At 33.2% G+C, this 22,408-nt stretch overlaps 1 protein-coding gene across 6 annotated transcripts in view; it reads right to left on the bottom strand.

The window, feature by feature from the left end:
* The window catches only part of LOC119839929 (Ig-like and fibronectin type-III domain-containing protein 2), a 122,011-nt gene that overhangs the window by 72,223 nt on the left and 27,380 nt on the right, over positions 1 to 22,408 (bottom strand). For 4 of the 6 annotated variants that reach the window (XM_038366381.1, XM_038366383.1, XM_038366378.1 and 1 more), the window contains exon 2: positions 8,500 to 8,530. The exons of 1 other annotated variant lie outside the window; for it this stretch is intronic. The gene's annotated coding sequence lies outside the window, so the exon portion shown is untranslated. Of the gene's footprint in view, positions 1 to 8,499; positions 8,531 to 9,001; positions 9,014 to 22,408 lie in introns of those variants that run through there. One more of the 6 variants, XM_038366379.1, reaches the window with a different exon arrangement.

Here is a 22,408-nt window from a genome sequence, read left to right as displayed (position 1 = left end):
CATAGGTTACTTCCACCTGAAAGGTTTCAAAATTCTACCGACAAACATAGTCTTGAGGAAAATTTAAGTTGTGAAAAATGTAAATACTCTATACGCTACGGAGGCCCGTATCCTTTTCCTCACCCTTTCCAGTCCATTCCTTTACTCCAGTCGTCAATCCTTATCCCTTCCCCCTTAAAAACGGACAACGCATTTTCAGCGGCCCCATCTCTGCAAACATATCTGCAACTGTTCCTGGGCGGTGGTGAGCGCTTACCATCAGGTAAACCACCAACTCACTTGCCCGATATTGCGTAAAAAAGTGACATATGACTAGCTGTAGACCGCGACTCCATCTGTCTGGATGTATTGCTTATTATTACTCATATTCCTAACAGACATCGATTTTTCCTTATAAGCTTCCAAAACCGCTATTAATTGGTTGGAAACTGGATAATTAACGGCTAAAGTGACCCCAGGGTTCATTGAACGGACATATTCGTTATAAACAATCACATGACCTTTAGAAATAGTGACAAACTAGTTTTAGCGTAAGAGCCTGTGGCTTTTTTATAATCTAAACATATAAAAGTTCTTCACTTAACTGTTTTATGGTTTTCATGATATATTATTATTTAAAAAATTGTTTGTTGTAGAAACATGATTTGATATTAAAGATCAGTATATTTAATTATGTTTATTATTAGAACGTTCAATTACATTAATAATTTGAGATGCCCTTATTAAATGTGCATATAATTTATATTCATATATATAGAAACAAACAATGCAACAAAAAATATTGTAAAACATCTCACTTAGAACTTCTTTTTTATTAGATCATGTCTAAACCATTTTTTATATTCTCATATAACTAATATAAAAATACTCGACTAATAAGGATTATCTGTTTATATTAATATTAATGGACTTTGAAAATACAGTGTACTTTAAGAAATTACTGTCATTTACGAAATTATATAAATGTAATAAATTACGCTGGCTAATCTATCCATTATACTTTGCCGATCATTCCATTTCATATACTTTAATCATTTTTATTAAAACTTAAAAAAAATTGTCGAATATATTTTCCAAAATACCATTTTCTCATATTTAATAATTAATTTATTTTTATATCCAGCTCTCAAACTATGAAAGTCAAAGACCTAAACAGGTATTAAAATTGTATTTTGCATTGCAAAATTAGAAGCATCAGCATAAATTATACCAATAAAATCGATTCTCAATGCGATGTCTTTTCGAGATATGTTATTATTATTTTTTTGCAATTCTGCGCATCCGTTCATTACATTGGATGATTCTAAAACCATTACATAGATCATAAATATACATATTTCCGTGGGAAAACTCCAAATTTTTTTTGACTTTATAATCACTATATTTTTAATAAGATGATAGGACCTCCGACTCAATCGCTCGAGAGTATGTGAAGTTTTTTTTTTTTTTATGTCATAGTCGGCAATGGAGCTGGTGGGTCGCCTGATGGTAAGCGCTACCACCGCCCATGAACATTTGAAGAGGCAAGGTCAATTGCAGACCTTTCGCCTCTACAAATGCATTGCCGACTTTAATTGGGAAGGGATTAGGAAAGGATTGATGAGAGGAATAAAGAAAAGGACTGGGAAGGGTAAGGAAAAGGATATGGGCCTGCGGCTCCCCCACTCACCGTACGAAACACAATAGCAATAGCAAGCTATTATTTCACGCCGGTTTTCTGTGGGGGTGTGGTACTTCCCCGGTGCGAGCTGGCCCAATTCGTGCCGAAGCGTGCTCGACTCCCACAATGGAAAGAAATTTGCACAATGGAAAGAAAGTTGCAAGAAATAAATCGATTTTTCAATCTGTCTGCACAATATCCACATCACCATTGCTCAAAACGGTCAAGGAAAATATTCTGCGACAACTGACATGTCGACAAAAGCTTGACGTCTACGACATCTGCCAACTCGCACTTGGCCAGCGTGGTGGATTATGGCCAGAACCCTCATAGGCCTGTGTGCCTGCAGTGGGAATAAATATGGGCTAATGAACAAACGACAGCAAATAAAGGAAAAGCTTTTTAAATTTTACCAATTTCCTTGTCCTAGCCCTTCCCAGTCCATTCCTTTTTTCCATTCATCAATCCTTTCCTTATCCCTTTTCCCTTAAAAGCGGGCAGCGCATTCTCAGAGATCTGAGCTTCTGCGAATGTTCATGGGCGGTTTTTTTTTTTTTTTTTTTTTTTTTTTTTATTTTTTTTTTTTTTTTTTTTTTTTTTATGTCATAGCGGGCAACTGGGCTGGTGGTTCGCCTGATGGTAAGCGATCACCACCGCCCATGAACATTCGCAAAGGTAGTACCTCTGCGAAGGTGTTGCCCGCTTTTAAGGGGTAAAGGAAAAGGAAAGGATTAACGACTGGAAAGAAGGAATGGACTGGGACGGGTGAGGAAAAGGAAATGGGCCTCCGGCTCCCCCACTCACCGTACGAAACACAGTGGCATGCCACTATTTCACGCCGGTTTTCTGTGAGGGTGTGGTACTTCCCCGGTGCGAGCTGGCCCAATTCGGTGGTGATCGTTTACCATCAGGCGAACCACCAGCTCACTTGCCCGCTATGACATAAAAAAAATTATTTTTAACAAGCAAAACAACTAAATTAAACTACGGAACGTCACAGTTTGAGAGGAAATCCTCGATGAAAATTTATAATCCGCCGTCCATCCGACGTTTTTGTTGAATTTCTTTCCGAACCTTTTAATTAAAAATCTAGGTGCAGCAAAAAGCACATTCGTCAAGGCTCGCTCGGTTAGAACGCCTTTTTATTCCCGCGTAAATTTTCCCGCCAAACAATTTTGTATTTTATGAGTTGTGTCCACAAATCATTTTCGTGTGCGCGAAGATGTTTTAAGTTTTCAGCATTTTAGGGTCGGATGCTATTGATTTATGTGCGCTAATGTGCATATATTATAAAACCTACATAAGTATCTATTTAAATAGTAAATTTGTATTAATATTCTTTCTGTAGATATAAATCATCTTCGCTGCAATAAACTGTTATTTATTATCAGATGTGTAGGTCATTTTAATTGCTCGTCTTTCCATCGTTTGATTTAATACGTTCTTATTACTAAATTAAATCGAAATAATAAATTGACACAACTCTGCCTCCATTCTTCTTATTAAAGTCCATGAATATCGTTTTTATTTTCATAAATTGTCTTTATTTTATTTGTCGTCCGTTTAGACATAACATATTACTAGCTGTGACCCGCGGTTGAAACCGCGTAAGTATCCCGTAGGAATATCGGTATAAAAAGTGCCTATGTGTTATTTCAGTTGTCCAGCTATCTACGAAGCAAAATAGTATTATTATTCACCAATAGATGTCAGGAAAAAAAAAACACGAATAAAACACGAATATGACATTTTCTAAAAAAAATTCCTAGCTAGATCGATTTATCGCCCCCGAAATATACAAAATTTCACGAAAATCGTTGGAGCCGATTCCGAGATTCCAATTATATATATATATACAAGAATTGCTCGTTTAAAGGTATAAGATAAGTATTTCCTAAACATTTTCATCAATAAGTATATTAATACTCCATACTCATACCCTCCGCAAATTTCGTTTGGCCCGCTTTGTTTTACTCACCCTTCGCAGTCAATTCCTTCTTTCCAGTTTTCAAGCCTTTCCTTTCCTCATTCCCTTTAAAACCGGACAGCGCATTCGGAGGTACCACCTCTGCGAATGTTCACGGGTGGTGGTGATAGCTTACCATCAGGCGTACCACCAGCTCAGTTGCCCGATTATAGCATAAAGAAAAGATATTATACGTCATCTGTTTATACTTGTGTTATTATATATCTGAATGCACAATACCTTACGGAAAATCAAGCAATAAAGAATAATTATTATCCACATAAACATGCGCATAAAACATATAACACCATACTATACAAATCCATTTTATTATTTCTATAAATAAACACTGTTTTGGTGATGAAGCTGAAGAATTTGTTGGTTTCTACGCGCTAATCTCTGAAACTACTGTCCCGATTTGAACATTTCTTTGAGTGTTAGATAGGCTATTTATGGAGGAAGGATAGAAAGTATATAATATCACGTACTATGTGAGTTAAACCGCGGGTACGGCTTAGTGACTTATACTGTACTAGCTGTTCGCCGCGGGTTTTCCCGTGGTACATAAAATAATTATAGCCTATGCGACTCAGTGAAGATGCAGCTTTTTTATATTGGTGAAAGAATTTTTGAAATAGGACCAGTACAAACATACTTACAAAACTTTCCTCTTTATTATGTTAAGTATAAATTATAACACACGTGGTTAAGGAATATGAATATCGATTATTAAAGCCATCCACGTGACCTTATACATTACCTATGGATTATAGAAGCGTTCTTAATTGATACAATTTGCATATTATTATCATACGGTATTGCGCAGTCAATACAGGTTATAGAGCTCATCTTTATTGGTCAACTAGCGGTCCGCCCCGGCTTCGCCCATGGTTCATATATAGCCTATAGCTTTCCTTAATAAATGGGCTATCTAACACTGAAAGAATTTTTCAAATCGGACCAGTAGTTCCTGAGATTAGTGCGTTCAAACAAACAAGTTCAAACAAACAACTTTTCAGCTTTATAATATTATAGATTAGCAGCTTACCCCGGCTACATTATTTAATTATTATAAACATATAAAAAACTACAAATTTTCCTATTAACTTATGACGAAAAACGTATGGAAATTAACTTCTAACTAAAAATGTTATGTGTATAGAACAAAAAACTAACCACGTTCCAAATTTTGAATTTAAATTTTTTGTTCATTCCAAAAATGTATATTTCCAACGAAATTCAAAATTAAATATAACCGTATACTCATATTATAAAGTGGAAAGAATGTTTTTGAAAACACAGTTAATGTTGAAAAATACAAACATTAGCCTTAAATTTCATAAACATCAAAATATCGTGATTATATCGACATTGATAAATCACGGAAGGCACATTAGGATAACGTAAAACAATGGAAATCTTGATTGATTGTGTCGGAAGTTTATTAACTGCCTATGTTAAAAACCCATATCCTATTATATTGCATAAAATCAACATTTGAATCACTGTAGTAATGTTTGAACAATGCGCAATTACTAACGAATTTATAGATTCGATATGGGTTCAGTTGTAAGTTTAATTGGGCTGTTTTCACCAATTTAAGCTAGATTGTTAAATTATCAAATGTGTTGTATTGTTTAGCATTGAGAATATCTCTATTAAAATACGAGAGAAGTCTGGAAAACTGTATTGTTAACTGCATTGCTTGGGGATTTTGATTGCAACCAATCGCTCATATGTACATACTAGTTGTTTTTCTAGATCCGAATAAATTTTCATGGTACAAACTTTCATCCCCTATTTTATCCCTTAGGGGGTAAATTTATCAAAATCCTTTCTTAGTGGATGCCTAAGTCATAACATCTATCTGCATGCCAAATTTCAGACCGATCCGTCCAGTGGTTTGGGCTGTGCGTTGATAGATCCCTATGTCAGTCAGTCAGTCTGAGTTTTATATGTGTAGATAATAATAAATACATATTTTTCTTGATTTATTATAGATAAAAGGGAACAAACAAAAATTGTACAACCTTAAATTATCCCTACTTATATTTTAAATACTCAAGAAACTGTCTGTCACTCTGTTCTTAACGCCTACACCTCTGAACCTTTGCAAAAAACGTTATTTTGTACAAAGATATTTTCAGACCCGTGAAGGGATACATAATAGTTTTTTTATATCAGAAATCCCACGGGGACAGGAACAATGCCAATAAAACCAAAGGTCTGTTTAGCTACAGGCGGACGGACTATAAACCGCGGGCGAAGCCATGTTCGGATAGTTAGTATATTATAAATGGGTCGGCCTTATTACTTGAAAGTGATCTGTACCAGGCAGCAACAAAATGTCTAAGCAAATTGCTTCTTTATAATCAGCCCCCAAAACTCATTTTCATTTGCACCAAGATACGAAGATATCAATAACAATTAATTAATTAGACGAGGCGGGTAATGAACAGCTTAGGTAATAATGTATCAGAATCCTCTCTACTTATTTATTGTTAATGCTCTTTATTAGGAACGTCTAGAACTTTCTCTCGGAAATGTTGCGGGCAAGTTGAAAAAAGTTTTGTCAGTTTGATAGTGGGTACATCTGGTTGGTTCTGAAGTAGTTTTAGCGTTGATTTATTTTCTTTGGACATGAACATTGTCTGAGGGATATATGTCTAGTATCTATTTGTAGAATTTTTAACCGACATTCCCTAAAACAGGAAATTCTTAGACTGTACGTTCTTTTTTGTTTAGTTATATGATAACTTCATGGGTTTTTGATTACAGTAATTCTTATTGCGGTTGATAGGAAATTGTTGTAATTTCGATCCTTTTTAGAATATCTAATGGTACCTCCCTTAGAAGAATCATTTTTAAAATCGAGTACCCATTGAGTTAAGTTGAACCTCTTTATAATATTAGTATAGACGAACTTCTGTAGATACATTGTCTGCTCATAAACGAAGCATTGTCCGCCTGAAGTCCGTCAAACGATTGTAAACGAGCGACGGACGATAAAACAACAATAAACACTATTAGACATTCATTTTACTGCTACTTTTATGTGCCTTTTGCATTTTAAGTTTTGCAAGATTCTTCTTTTATTTGTCACAAGAAACCTTGACTGATATCATAACATATTTTACTTATATTTATATATGATATATGAAAAACTGAGGACAACATCGTTTTTATTTTCAATGTAAATATACAGATGTTGCCAGTAATTAAATTTAAAATACAATAATCACAGCAGCACGACTAATAATGATGAGCACGAACCGGTCGCATCATCGGGTTTCTAGTTCAATAACATTTCAACTATTTACAATCAAATACTAATTAAGATGAGGTCAAACGATGCGGTTTTAAATGCATTCAAATATCAGTCACAAGGCCGTTCAGTGAGTTACTTCAAACGTCAATGTGACAATGTGACTAGCTATTAAATAATATGGTCATGGACTAATATAACCCATATTTATTAATTATAAATGCAAAACTATGTTCGTTTGTTTGATCTTCCTTCACGTCATAAGGGAATGATTTATGGATTTTTTGTGACTGTGGATAGTTAGGAGATCAGAGTGATAAAAGCTTCTTTCACCGCGTAAATACATCTAGATCCCATAGAAATTGCTTTAAACTATGCGGGTGTGATGCCACTTAAAAGTAAAGCAACAATCGAATTAAAATTTGTTGCAGAAGGTTCTAATATGTGTTGTGGTGTTAATATGGCTCAATTTATTTACTTCTACTGTTCGTACTGGTACACAATGTAATTAATTATGGTAGCGATCTTTCCAGACGACACCTGTTTTAGAATAAGATTGATGCCACTATTTTATACTCTGGCAATATAGTAATTTTAAGACATCAACGATGCTTTTATACACACCCTTCACGGTGTTAATAATATATTAGTGTGTTACAATTAATATTATATGTAATTACATTACTTTAAAAAATTATTTATAATATTCACGAAACATGCTTCTGAATTTATTAAGATTTTGTGCTATATTATAAGTCCACTACATGCTTTTGTAAATTTTATAAACGTATTTAGCGTGATATTGTACGTCGTATAAAATCGCGCCCTTAAACCTCACACTTAACGAGTTACACAATTCATATAGATATGCTTTGAGTTTCATCACAATAATGTCAAGTTCGCTCAAAACAGGTTGTTACTGGCAACACGGTATTATTTAATCTGTGCGTTCATTTAACGGCGGGAAAAATGACGTAACGCCAATTGAGGACAGATGCAGATTATCTGAAGCCTCTGCATGTTGGAATGTAATTAAACATTATTCTCTAATGAGTTAAATAAAGTAATCTTACAATAAAAAACAATAAAAAACAATGGAAAAATAACTATACGGTAAATTAAAAAAGTTTAATTAACATAACCACCTGCAATGGCGTGTTTTATCATGGATATTCGTTGAAAACATAGAGAAAAAAATTTAAATAACAACAATTAATTATCGGTTTAGTTTACAAAAATTTTCAACAAAAATATCAATAACATGAAATCATTTACCAAGTATTAACTTCGCGCTCTTTTAGCATGACAAGGAAAAAGATCACAGGTTATGTAAGCACCACAGATTCACAATATTGAAACTCAAGGCTATGGTCACGTCTAATTATGGCTTAGAATTTTCTACATTGTCTATTTGTGTTGCATTGTTCACATGACATTCATTACTATATTAATTATTTATGGTAAAGTATTTTATATTTACATGATACATAAAGAAACATTAAGCTGATATATTTTTAAAACGCCCATTCTCCGAATATCTTTCAACATAAGAAATTTATTATGCAAAATTAATGATAATATAACTTTTAATACGCATTTTATACTTACAATGTTATGTTGAGCTCCTTTGTGGTAGTTTCTGTAACAAAAATAGATTAGTCATTTATATATTCATTAGCGACGTATCTATAATACATTTTTATCGATTGTTGATTGCTTTATAATAACTAATAACATATTATTATTATGTTTTATAAATGCACGTGATTTTAATGATATTATATTTATTTCTTATTATAAGCATTGACATCACATTCAGAGTATTGCTATACCTGTATAGCGGAAGTTTCTGCGCAATACTTTTGAATTATGGATGCAGCGAGATTTATTCACCAATAAGAATACAACCATTAGCGCAGCGTACACGATATTTTAAACCTAGATATAAACGAATACTATGTCCTTATTTTTATTTACAGTTTTATTTACAAATTCTATATAACCTTTTTTATGTATGCACCGTAAACACACAATGTATTCCTATATACCTTTACACAAATGCACTCATACATGCTAAAAGTGCCAAGGTTGTAACACTGTATTATATAACCTCTTTGCTCAGTTATCGAAGTGTTGTTAATCTGTGATAAAGAACGTTTGGCGCCACTCCAATGTCAAACAATCACGGCCAGGACATTGGCACCCGTTGACAACTTCCGACGTGTATTGCCGCTATTTCAATGTTCCGGGATGAGTGTGGAATTTGCAATATATGCTGGGTATTAGATATGAAGGAGATCCATTAGTTGCATTTATTGTGGAATGGAAATTGGTAGAGCAAGTGAAGTAAATATTTACTGAAGTAATATAACGATCTAAAATTCATATTATTTTGTGAGATTAATGGTACTGAAATTTGCAATGGTATTTATTCATAAGAGTATATATATTTAACTGGGATGAATGAGATTCGTTTTACTTATACCAAACACATATTGCAACCAAATGTTTGATTGTTTTTGTCTGCTGAAAAGTTTGTCTGTTTGAACGTTCTCATCTTCTAGAGCGGTTACAAAAATTCTTTCATCGTTGATTGATCGTGAACCCTGAGTGCTATAAGCTATAGCCTTATATATATATATATATATATATATATATATATATATATATATATATATATATATATATATATAAATAGACTGATATATTAGACGTATACATCTGCCACGGACGAAGCCGGAGCGTACCTCTAGTTATTAAGATAGTTTAACATTCCCAAAGTAACTTCCTCGCAAAGTTTGATATTAAATCTTAAATTACTTTAGTTTAATAACATGTTCAGGCGAGATGAAGTTTTATCTTCCGATATTGTTATGTAAACCTCAACGACGATTCACTCGCGTTTGAATACATTTCTCTTCATTTAATTGATATAATTATGTGGGAAAAATATCAAACGCCAATGTTTTAAATCAATTCGATTCACACATTCTTTACAGCTATAATAAATGGAAAGGACAAAAGATCGGAAAAGTACGCGAGTAAAAAGTATTTATTACATAGTTGAGTTATGTTTAAAGTTGGCTTTATTAAAATAAATTTAATAAAACTAAACGGTACATTATTTGATACTTGCGAAACTTTATGGGCGATGGTGATCGCTTACCATCAGTCAAACAACTAGCTCAGTTGCCCCCTATATACATTTAAAAAATCCAGGTACATATAATATTTTTATATATTACAACGTGATATCTTAACTGATTGTCCGTACAGGTCGTTACGTTAAATAAAATCATTGTTTTTCAATCCTCACTCCAAGGCGAAACATAAATTTATATAATTACAATAAGCACAACCCACTCATCTATTTGAAGTACGTGCGAGTCAAGTCTCATGGAAGTGGATGGTAAGGTCTGTATTGACTTCTTGACCTTATTTGCAAAATCATTCTGAAATGTAATTAATACTCTTAGCCCATAACGAACTGCACCTGCGTATTTTTTCAAGTTTTCATTGAAATTTAAATTATTGAAATTTATTTATAGGTTATTTTTTTTACAATTTCAGTCGTGTTGCCTTGTTATTTGATTAAAACAAGTTTTATTTACAAAACATTGAACAAGTGTGAATTGTCTGGTCTATTATTACGTAACTCTATATGAAGTAAGAATGTAATACTTACGCAAATTTGGCGCATAATTATGAATAACTAGCTGCGCCCCGCGGTTTCACCCGCGTAAGTCCATATACCGTAGGAATATCGAGATAAAAAGGTGCCTATATGTTATTCCAGTTGTTCAGCTGTCTACGTACCAAATTCAGTAGTTTTTGCGTGAAAGAGCAACGAACACACACACATTCTTACAAACTTTCACATTTATAATATTAGTAGGATGCGAATATGTAACATATCTGTATATTGACTCCAGTTTGTCTAAATATACAGGAAAATTGCCAGTATTGTACTTTCTCTCTTGCTCTGTATGTATTTGTATTTATTATAGATTTTACATTCGTCAAAATTATCTGTAATGGACATTCTTCGTAATACGACAAGCTCGTATTTAATAAATATCATTTGAATAACTATTCCAACTATAAAATTCTTGAGGATCTTTTCAGAAAATTTTTTTCACTTGAATCTGATCGTAGGACTATCTTTTGTTCACCTTTAATGGACTCATTTATTGATGTCAGAGTTATCTTACTTCAAATGAAGTTTTAAATAATTCAATGAGAGAAATAAATAAACTTATTATGTTATCTGTGGCAATAACATATAATACTATACTTGTAGTATTAGTATTTTTTACTATTGTATACATCAAATATAACAAAAAAACAAACAAAGGTACACATTAAACATACATAATTATATAGCAAAATTTCCTCTCGTTAGTTACAAGTTCTTTGTGAAAAACAATAATAACGAAGCATTTCCATACTATTGTATTGTATTTTCCTCTAGATCAGACCATGTAGAAAACTTTCTTATACTTAGCTATAATGTAGGTATTATTTACAGACTTATTAAGAACCTTTTAAGGATTACGAAACCTTACGTGTGCCGTTAAAATGTACCTATACATTAGAAAGAATAAGTGTTCTTTGTTGAAGTTAGTCTGGTAGGATCGATAGGGAGTTTGAAGCTAAATGTCCTGGGGCTTAAATATCCACAGTTATTCACAACAACTGGTATACCAGATGGTTATTTATTAATATAAGTATAAGTGTTCAAATTCAAACCTTTATTAATTCAACTAAACTTTGTTTATAAGCGTTTTTAAATTGTTAAAATACAGATAAATAAATTGTTTACCACCAGTGGATATCAGTTTTTACGGAGATGCACCGGCATAAAGGAAGCTATAGGTTTTCTTTTTAAATCATAATGCCAATGGAACAACATAACACATTTAAAATAATAGATAGATAGATAGATAGATAACTCTTTATTTGCACCAATACAAAAGGACAAATACAAAAAAGAAAACAAACACACGACACAATTACGTACAAATAGGTGGCCTTATCGCTAAGGTAGCGATCTCTTCCAGGCAACCTTAGATCGAGGATTAAAGTATACGACTAATAAGAGGTTGATGGTGCACAACACCAGAATTATTAAAAGATAAAAAAAAATAGTGGTTAAACTAAAAATATACCTACATAGTCTAAGACTTTTTCATTTCCTATTATTTAAAGTAGCGATTCTTCAAAATTTTGTCATTTAGGATATTCGATTATTAGCGGTTCGTCATTTTTTCTCTCCACAAGAACTTTTCTTGTGCCTGTAAACCTATTCCCAAAACGTAAAAAAATAGGTGGATCCGTTCTCAAATTTTAGGCTTAGCAATACCATTGACAATTCATTTATATATTATATACACAGCCCCTCTATTATTTAGGAAGTGATACGCAGCGTCAAAGGTGACGTTCTATCTATTTCATCCGTGTTTAATCTGTGTAGAAATGTCCGCCATTTTGATATTCCATTGTGTGCATATCTGATATGCACTTCCGTTTTTATATTGTTTCGTATGTCAAGGCCGTGAGTATTGATTGCCTTGAATTTTTTAAATAATTAACGATAATATTATATTCTCTGTACACGTGGTTCAGCTCTTGACCTCTGCAGCTCAGCAACAAAGCAAAGTCGTGTTTAAAGTTGTTAAAATCATTAACAGTGCTTAAAATACGTATAAGTAAACTATAAAAAAATTTAATGGTGTTTTTACCAGCACATTAGCTTGAATAATTTTTTCGGCAACTATATTATTTCCTTCTTCATATTCTTCCAAGGTTCCCATGCTAATAAATTTTAGGCTTAAGATTTACAACCCTTTAGCACTAGTACTAGCCCAATAGCACTTAAAAATCCTTTCCTTCATTGTAATTTATATTATATTTTTAATGTCCACTTTTCTACCAAACATCAGCCAATTTTTATGAACTGTATGGGGATACATAAAAAATAACACAGGCTTACAGGCCTTGTTGTCATAAAAACGAAAAGAGAGGTGAAATTGCTCCGTCTGTTTTGCAATGCGCTCAGTCGAATGGTACGTATTTAGAACTATATTAAATACTGTATTAAGGGAAAAGCTAGTAAAATTATTCTCAAAGTTATGATGCACACGTACATCTTAGTTGCAACGAAAATAAACACAAATATTTGTTTTACTATTAATTTATAGTATGAATAATATGTATAGTTTTTAAATTCATAAATCAAACTCATTGTGATTCAACTTTCGTCATCACTTAAAATGTAATAGTATCAAATTTGGAAATATAAATCTACATAAACACTTAACTGGAATACATTTGCACATCCAATTTTATCACATCAAAAATATCGCCATTTTGTATCTCGCGCCGAGATCGTAAACGGGCAACCCTGGCGAGGAAATAATATAAAAATATTTTATTGTCGATGGATAGAAACCACTCCGAGGTTTTATACTATCGCGGTTTATTTGACGTTTATGTATTATTCCTTTTATATAGAAACTTGTACTTCGAATATTGAAATTCCTTGGCGTTGCTTTTTCGCGCCAATATTCCTTTTTTCGTACAGTTAATACAGATAACAATATTTCTGACGACTGACGAGCTCATTTTACATAATTGGTTCTTATAATAAAATATATATATATATATATATATATATACATTGAATAACATGCGCGGTTCGTTACACAAACAAATACAAGATACGCTTATGTCAAAACAAAATTTATTTAATTAAAATCAATAATAACCGAATAACATCAATAAACGGATAAATAATACAAACATAATAGGCAATTAATTCGTTTTATGAGTAACTTGTTGGCAGCCAGCCGTGTTTTATTTGGCAGAGCGGAACATTGAACTTTGCCCATTTAAAATTCAGTGAACACTAAAAAAAATAGTAATAAGCCGCACTGTTTGAATCAAAAAGACGTGCATTTGTTAATTTTGCTTTGAAACCCATTCAGGGTGAATTAAAGCTTCTTTGATATAATTGAAATGAATCGGTTTTTTTTATATTAGTTCTTTGCCTATGATATAGTTGAAATGTTTATTGCGACATTGAAGGATTAAATATGCGCAGCTATTACTAAGGTTTGTTTGAAATTATGAAGTTGGGGTTTTTTTATCATAGCTGAGCTCGTGGTTCGCCTGATAGTAAGCGAGCGCCACAATTCACGGAGGTGGTGTCTCTGCGAATGCACCGCCCGCCATTAAGGAGATAGGGATAAGGAATAAACTGACGACCCAACGCTGCTGAGACACAGGCCTCCTATGAGGGTTCAGGCCATGATCCACCTAGCTAGCCAAGTGTGGGTTGGCAGATGTCACATGTCGTCGAACTTTTGATTCTTGGACATGGCGGTTTCCTCACGATGTTTCCTTTCACCGTTTTAAGCATTTGCACAAGCAAGGATTAACGACTGGACAGAAGGAATGGTCTGGGAAGTGCGAGGAAAAGAAACGGGTCTTCTTTTATTTTAAATCAGTTGTTATTGTTTATATATTTTGAATCTGCTAGCCTCTCTGTAGCATCCATTTAAGTGCCCAATCACCTGACTTATCTATTTTCTTTATCCAGCCAAACTAAGATATTTTAAGCCTTCAGTTAGTGTTTTTTTAATTTGTATACTGTAATATATTTCTTGATAAAATATTTAAAAGCTAGCTAACGAGCCATGGCCTCGCTTGCATGCACACCATACAAATTTTTTACCCATGATTTACTACCCCTGCGAACATACTCGGTCGAACCCCGCAAATTTGTTTGCTGTAAGGAGTAACAAACGTATATACAAATTATTTAAATAAATGATTAATTGTAAATTATAAAATATAATTCAAAAATTCTCCTAGAATTCTTAATATTATACAAACGTTAGCAATCAAAGCGTTTGAAATCAGTATCGGTAAATATCAACATCGGTTTCATAGATGCAATGTGAAGCGTGCGAAGCAGACATGATAATATTGTCTATGGTTAGGTTACTCTGCACTAGAAAATTAAGTCTTAACACGCACAGCATAGAGTCTGTTTTAGCAAGGTAAGATGAAAATAATTCATACCTTTATAGTTTTCTATCATCGAAAATTTCCCGCTCATTTTCTTTTATATATATTTCGGGATGCAGGTCGTTGCTCTTAGTGAGCTATAAAAGTCTAACAATATAGAATGAAAACTTTAAAATTTATTTTATATTGTTTTAACACAGTTTATATGTAAGTTTTGTTTGGAATAGACATGACTATATATAAGCTGATCTGTTTACCGTAGTCAGGCTAGATTTACGTAGGCAATATAGAAATACCTATACAATCTTTATATAAGCTGGTATATATCACCTACGGAGGATAGGATAGGAGGTAACTAATCAGTTATCTGTGACACTGTGTATTTATTTTTCTGAGTACAAATACACTTCATTGGATAGAATACAATTGTCCTAAATTATGTAAAAGTTGCCAAATTGATTTCAACTAGCTTAATATTACAACTTTATTGAACAACAAGTAAATATATCGGTTACTCGGCTTACCACCGGTATATTTTCATCGTCATATGCGTCAATCACGCAGCTTTAGCACCCTAGAACAGAGCATTTTCCCGAAATTGCCTGACAAAATCTTCTGTTGGCAACACTGCCAAACATCGGCTAGGTGTTGGAGCGTTGACACCGCTTTGAGAGCGTCGTCAATCGGCTGCACTACGTTATATCACGCCTCGTCTTTGTTTTGCACTGAATGGTTTGAAATCTCCCAACACAAAAATATGTGTAGTCTAGAATGTAATACAATGAAATGCTTCTGTTTTTTAACGCATATTATTCTGTATTGAGTTTTTTTATGTAAAATATTTTAGTCCATTTGGTAAATGAGGGAAATACAAATGAAATATATATAAGTAGATGAAGTTCTTATTTAACTAACATAAGCAATATATTCAACTTTGAAATAATATAATATTAATAATAAAAATGAGGAAGTAAGTGACCTTCTGTTTGTCTGTCTGTCCGACGGTCCGTCTATGTCTTCTTCACGCCTAAACCATTACACCGATTTGGATGAAATTTGATACAGACATAGTTTGAGACCCGAGAAAGGACATAGGATATTGCTTATTGCGGAAAAGCCACAGGACCTGAAATTAATCGGGAAAACCCTCAGGATTATACGTATTGTTCTATGATTAGGTGGGAGGTGCTCCGGGAAGCTACAAATAAAATGAAAAAAAAATACATTAAGTTCGTTTAAAAAAGAATAACTGAAACTGATGGAAATGTAATATTAGTAACACCTCCGCAGCCGAATAATAAAGTAAAGCCAGGCACTTCTTATCATTACATAGAAATATAATAACCTCCTTGTATTCAAATTCAATCATAACCACGGAATAAATCTTTTCGACAAAAAGTGGACGACGTTCCTGGGGAGGGAGGCACTACTCCTGATTCTAAACGGACGAAAGTACAACAATTTCCTATCAAAGACAATAAGAATCACATTAATCGGTGTAAAACCCACGTCAAATAAGTTTATTAATACAGTCGAATTAATAACCTCCTTAGTTTTTGGTTAATGAAATAACATTAAACAAAACAGCGAAACTAACACAGCTTATTGTAAGTAATTTCGTATACAAAGTATAACCATGACTCGGTTAGAAACATCTTCACAAACAACTCAAAACAGGTCAATGTGAAATGGATATTTCGATACGTAACATATTATTTATTAGCAATCCACAATGTCTATTCTTTGTTAAAAAGCTGTTTTCACAAAATATAGTCAAAAAACTAAATAACGCTTTAATGGGAATCAACTAAATTGTCCCATTTATTGATAAATATAATTCTCATAGAAAGAATAGGTACATAAGAGTATTTATACAATAATAATATATATAATTTATCCCGATGATCCTAATCAGAATAATAAGACAACCTCATGAAATTATTATCACCGATCTTCAATTAGTATACAGTTTGAATTAAATGTACATTTGAAGTGGGTCAAATCGCTTCTAAAAGAGTTGGTTACATACAAAAATACAGGTGAAGCTAATTAAGGCGTGTTAATCACAAAAGGACAAACAATTGAATAAATAGTATATATGAATATATATACGTATATATGAACGATATATATACTTGTAAATACTACACTTATTTAGTTCAGAAAAAATATTTAAGGTTCATAGTAATGTTCGTTTACATGAGTTTGATTTTTTTATATGAAAAAAGTATTCGTACGAAACATCATTAAAACGGTATAATAGTAACACACATATACATTTTATATTTTTATTTTTCCTAACATAACACACGCAAACCAAAACTTTCATCAGCATCCCATATCAAGTCTATAAAAAAATCCTTAACGCTATAGCAACAAAACTCAAAGTCCATTGCAAACGCGATCAAACCAGTGCATTTAGAGCCAAAAAATCTTACTCAATTCGAGAAGGAAATCCACATCTGCCCCATTTCCCTTTCACGGTAGCTCGGGGTCGTTTCGGATACGTTAATTTTTTGTGCAAACTCGCGGAATCGTGTATAATCCACGTGATTATACGCTGGCAGCACACGCTTTGTGTCCGTTGATGTGGAAAAGATGGGCACCTGCTGTAATTTTTCTTCTATACCAGCTGTGCCCGGTTTCACCCGCATCCTACATGTTATATATCCTTCCTCAAACAATGGACTATACATATTTCAAGCAAAGAAAGTCAAAATAAATTTTAAAAGAATAGAATCACTTCCATCACAAGGCGGTGCGAAATTTTACACTTATAAAGCATCTGAATGCTATGAAACTAAAAATTAAATGATCACTATCCTGTTACTAAATAACTCTTAGATACTAAACTAACAATTAGTTAAAAATTACATGTCCACAGTCGCGTATATATATAATTTACACGTGTTTGCATGCGGAGGCACTTCCACGACTCTCAATATCATCAAAATGAAACGTTATGAAAACTCACGTTTCATAATCTCGCATCATTTATGTACAAGTTAAATTCATATCGAGATCCATTGGTTCAAGCATATGCAACATTAAATAATATCCAATTTTCATATGAGCTCCCATTTTGGTATCTGCGATTTTAATATTTTCAAACGTATTGCTTTTATGGCTTGATGTATTTGATTTTATAGCGGATTGAAATTGAAATAATATTATTTAATACTTTTTTTAAGAGTATTTTATATACTATGTATGTCTGTATTTCAGCATTGACTATTTTGATATAGAGAGATTTTTGTATGATGAACATATTCTCTTTAGAAACTGTTATTCCAACAGCCATATGGCGAACAGTTTTAAAGAAATCTAGTCGAAAAGAATGCAAAAGCGAAATCCCTTATTCCCTGAAGCATACGGCAAGCATTGTAGGTCTGTTTCACTGATATTTTCATTACGGGAAAGTTAAGCACGGCAAAGTAAATGGTCTACATCTACCTTCTCCATTCTTCCAAAGATGGAAATAAGAAGAAGCTTACAGGAGTAAACTGTAAATCTATACAGTCTGCAACTTAAAAAGAACGGTCCCAACATCTGTAAATCAGCACGCGCTCTCAACTCACTAGATGAATCTTTTTCCTCTAAACTTCCAGAGATTAACCGTGACTTCTTGTTATTATCGTCTTATTACTATCTTTTACCTTTTATCTTCATATTACTATCTTTTATCTTCATATTACCATGTACTCATTTCTGTGTAGGAGAGCTAACAGTGCTAGCTAACAAGATAGGTCGTCTAATGCCATAACTTTCTCGCACTTCAATTACTACTACTATGTTACGTTGTTGTAGCATCCCTTGAACTAAATTATTAGAAGTATATACGTGAATTCCAGTGATCCTCGTCAAGTATGGGGCAAATTCACTAAGCATCTCTTTCACTGATCGATTTTTCTTTTCGGACAAATAGGTGACCAGCTTTCTGTGCGCTGCCAGACCGAGACCAGACGATTTGTAAGTTCCCTCAAAGGCTTGAACCTAGGAACCCAGTGTATAATCTATGCCAGGAACCCTCGGTTCTACGTTGGATTAACCTCTATACCAAAGCAGTCATCAAGAAGTATAGCGATGCACAAATTGCGCAATGCAGATCAATTTCATAGGCCGCGCGTTACAAATAACTGGCGTTCAACGGAGCGCCTCCAAAACTGCTTGGTGCGCGTGAATAATCCAGAATTCTACGATTTACGGCGCACCGTACTGCTGGGGCCTTGTATATATTATTTACATAAGCCTCGCATAGGCTTAAGCGGTCAAAATCGCTCGATATTTGTTTTACATTGCCTTGTGTGTGTTCCTTTGGAAAACGGAGGTAGTTTTGACGTAGATTTAGGAAATTTCTTGATTATTTTGTATACTTGTGGCATTAATGTATTACAACTTGTGGAGTTGTTACATTCATAAACTTAATTGTCCCTATTGTTATCGTTTTGCATAAAACTACGAGTTTAAATAACTGTGAATTGTAGCAAACAATATTTTACTTCCATATTGAATGTTTCGATTTGACGAAACATAACTTAAAAGTTCATATATGAACAATCTATAAAAATCGAACTCGCAAAGGTCAATCCTAACAATGCTTACCATGTATAGCCGAATATTTTGTGAGAATACTCCACAAACATGATCTCGTTATTATTGTTTCATATAAATATACTAACGGAAAATAAAAAAAATAATTTTTTTTTTAAAGATATGGACAGATAGTGGGCAATAAGCGGCTGGTTATATAGACGATACCAAACGGCGAAAATTCGCATTTCTCATGCACTTAGATTTATTTTTATTATTATTATTAAGTTTATACGATGTTAATGGATTTGTCATTTAAATAAATTAATACCCATTTCCGCGAAAAATCATAATTATAAACATATAATATAATATAACTCTTACATATATTAAAGACAACGTTTCCTATTATTAGAAACGATCCATTACTCACTAGATTAAAAAATAAAATAAATCAACTACATAATAAATACGTAAGGATCGAATCATCGCACGCGCATGTCGGAAGCGAATCCGTCACGTGCGTAACAAAAACACTTTCTTTGGAATTGGTTAAGTTATAAGCGGTTGGCGATTCGCTTTGGATTACATAAGTGTATAATTTTATATGTTTTCTGATATAATATTATATTACCTATTAATTAGCTATAATAATCATATTTAATTTTTTTACTTATTTATTTCTATTCATTGAACCATAAAACTTAATGTGATAAAACTTCATGTTAATCGGTACATAATTAATTTGTGTAACTCGATGTCTAAAGTGTATTTCTTTTTGGTGGAAATAAACTTTTATTTTATTATTTTATAAAAATGCCGGTGACCAAACAGAACGATCAAATGACAACAATTGCCTATCAAACATAAGAAGAATCAATCGGTAAGAAACCTACAGAGTAATCGAGTAACGAGGACCAAAAAAAAACAATCGAATAAGAACCTCCTTCCTATTTGGTATGTAGCTTGAAAAGCTTAAAATCCCGTATTTCCAAATGATAAAATTGCGCCACTAAACTGGCGCTCACACTGAGAAAAATAAAAAAAAAAACTAAAAAAAAAAAAATAAAAAAAGAATATATAACACCACTTAAACCACAATAAGCGAATGCGTTTAGCAGTTAGCACGCGACGATTATATAAAAACCATGCAATATGTCTCTTCACATGTCTGCATATGCAATTACGTGCGTAACAACGCTGCTATGTAGAGCATAGCTAAACTAACTCGGGCACTCTGCTTCGCTCGTTTTTGATATGTTTGAACATTTTTTAAAACGTCAATGAAACCGGCAGGTAAATTAATAAGTATGCTGCGAGATTCTCGATAGCTTGAGTCTTATCCTATCCTACTATCCTACTACTATATCCTACTATCCTACTAATATTATAAATGCGAATGTTTGTAAGGATGTGTGCGTGTTTGTTAGTCTTTCACGCAAAAACTACTGAACCGATTGCAATGAAATTTGGTACGTAGATAGCTGGACAATTGGAATAACATATAGGCCATTTTTTTATCCCTATTTTCGGGACACGGATACGTACTTACGCGGGTGAAACGCGGAGCGCAACTAGTATAGTATAAACTCATGAAATTCTATTGTCAACGATCCTTGAAAAACGTACAAAGTATGAATTAAATCTGTTTTTTAAAGTGGGTCTAAATCCAGTCTAGGAAAGTCGGTTCGATACAAACATATAGGAAACTTATAAAATCGTGTTAAAAATCGGTTTATCTATGCTAATACCATAAAGAGGAAAGGTTTTTTTCATTCTCGTACTAGACCAACTCCGAAGGTATTTCATCATTAGGACACTACATTCCTTAATGACCATATTATATTTTTTTTATCACGAGTGGTCCCAGGAAGCTGTGCGAGCTATTCACAAAGCCCCAGTACGTTATAAGGCTATATGCAACCTTTCCAAAATCCCGGGGTTGCCAGCACGAATAATAGCGGTTATCCCTTATCATCAAAAAGTCATAAAAGATCTTTTGACAGAACGAAAGCAACAATACCTCGAATCCCGCGTAAATACATTATTTACAGACATCTTTATGCAAAAGGGAAACTGTAAAGTCAGCAATTTGCCGCTAAAGAAATTCGCAACGTCACCGCGTAAACGGTGGGAAATCGGGCTGCGGATGTAAAATAATAGGTAACTTTTGAAATATTAAAAGCAAGAAATTTGAATTTTTTTTAATACAATTGTAACACTAAGTGATCTGTATTTATGTTATACACATGTGAGGTTATGTCTGTGTATTATACTTATACGTAATTAAAGATTAAACACACAAAACAGTTTTTCTTAAGCTAAAAAACTGGAAATAGATGATAGTTATTATTTGGACTAGGTGCATACGTCACGCAAGTTCACTGGAACGAAGATAGACATTTTTTAACTATTAGTATTTTTAGATTTATATTCAATCCCATATTTCGACAAGGTGAAGATTTAATTTCGCGCCAAAAATATTATTCTTGCTTCAAAATTTTATCCACATGTACATATAACAGTAACGCGTGCGCAGTGACGGGACGTTCGCGTCATTCTTATCGGCTTGTTATTGACTTTGAAAATGTCGAATACACTTAACAGTTTCACTGCTGATCCAGAATAATTTAACTGCACCGATGCGGCTATGACACGCTGAGCGAGTCTCCCGCACCGACGACAATCTTGCAATGCAATGCGTGTAATATCGTTATTGACAAATTGCTATCGTACTTATAAAATAAAATAAATAGTTATACATATAAATCAATTGAAAATACATTATTGAGATAGCCTTTTCATCTATAATATTACGCAAAGTTGAAATTTTACCACTATTGTAGTAATAATTTAGGTAAGCCCCTAGCACACGTTCAATATAGTGAAGTCCCGTGTCCCCTAGTGGGGTATGGGGCAGATGATGTACATCCGTTTCACTGATCGATTTTCTTTA

This window comes from Zerene cesonia, chromosome 5 (genome assembly GCF_012273895.1).
Source record: "Zerene cesonia ecotype Mississippi chromosome 5, Zerene_cesonia_1.1, whole genome shotgun sequence".
Lineage (NCBI taxonomy): Eukaryota > Metazoa > Arthropoda > Insecta > Lepidoptera > Pieridae > Zerene > Zerene cesonia.
The sequence above is the reverse complement of the archived record's forward strand: the minus strand, read 5'-3'. Positions and strand labels throughout refer to the sequence as shown.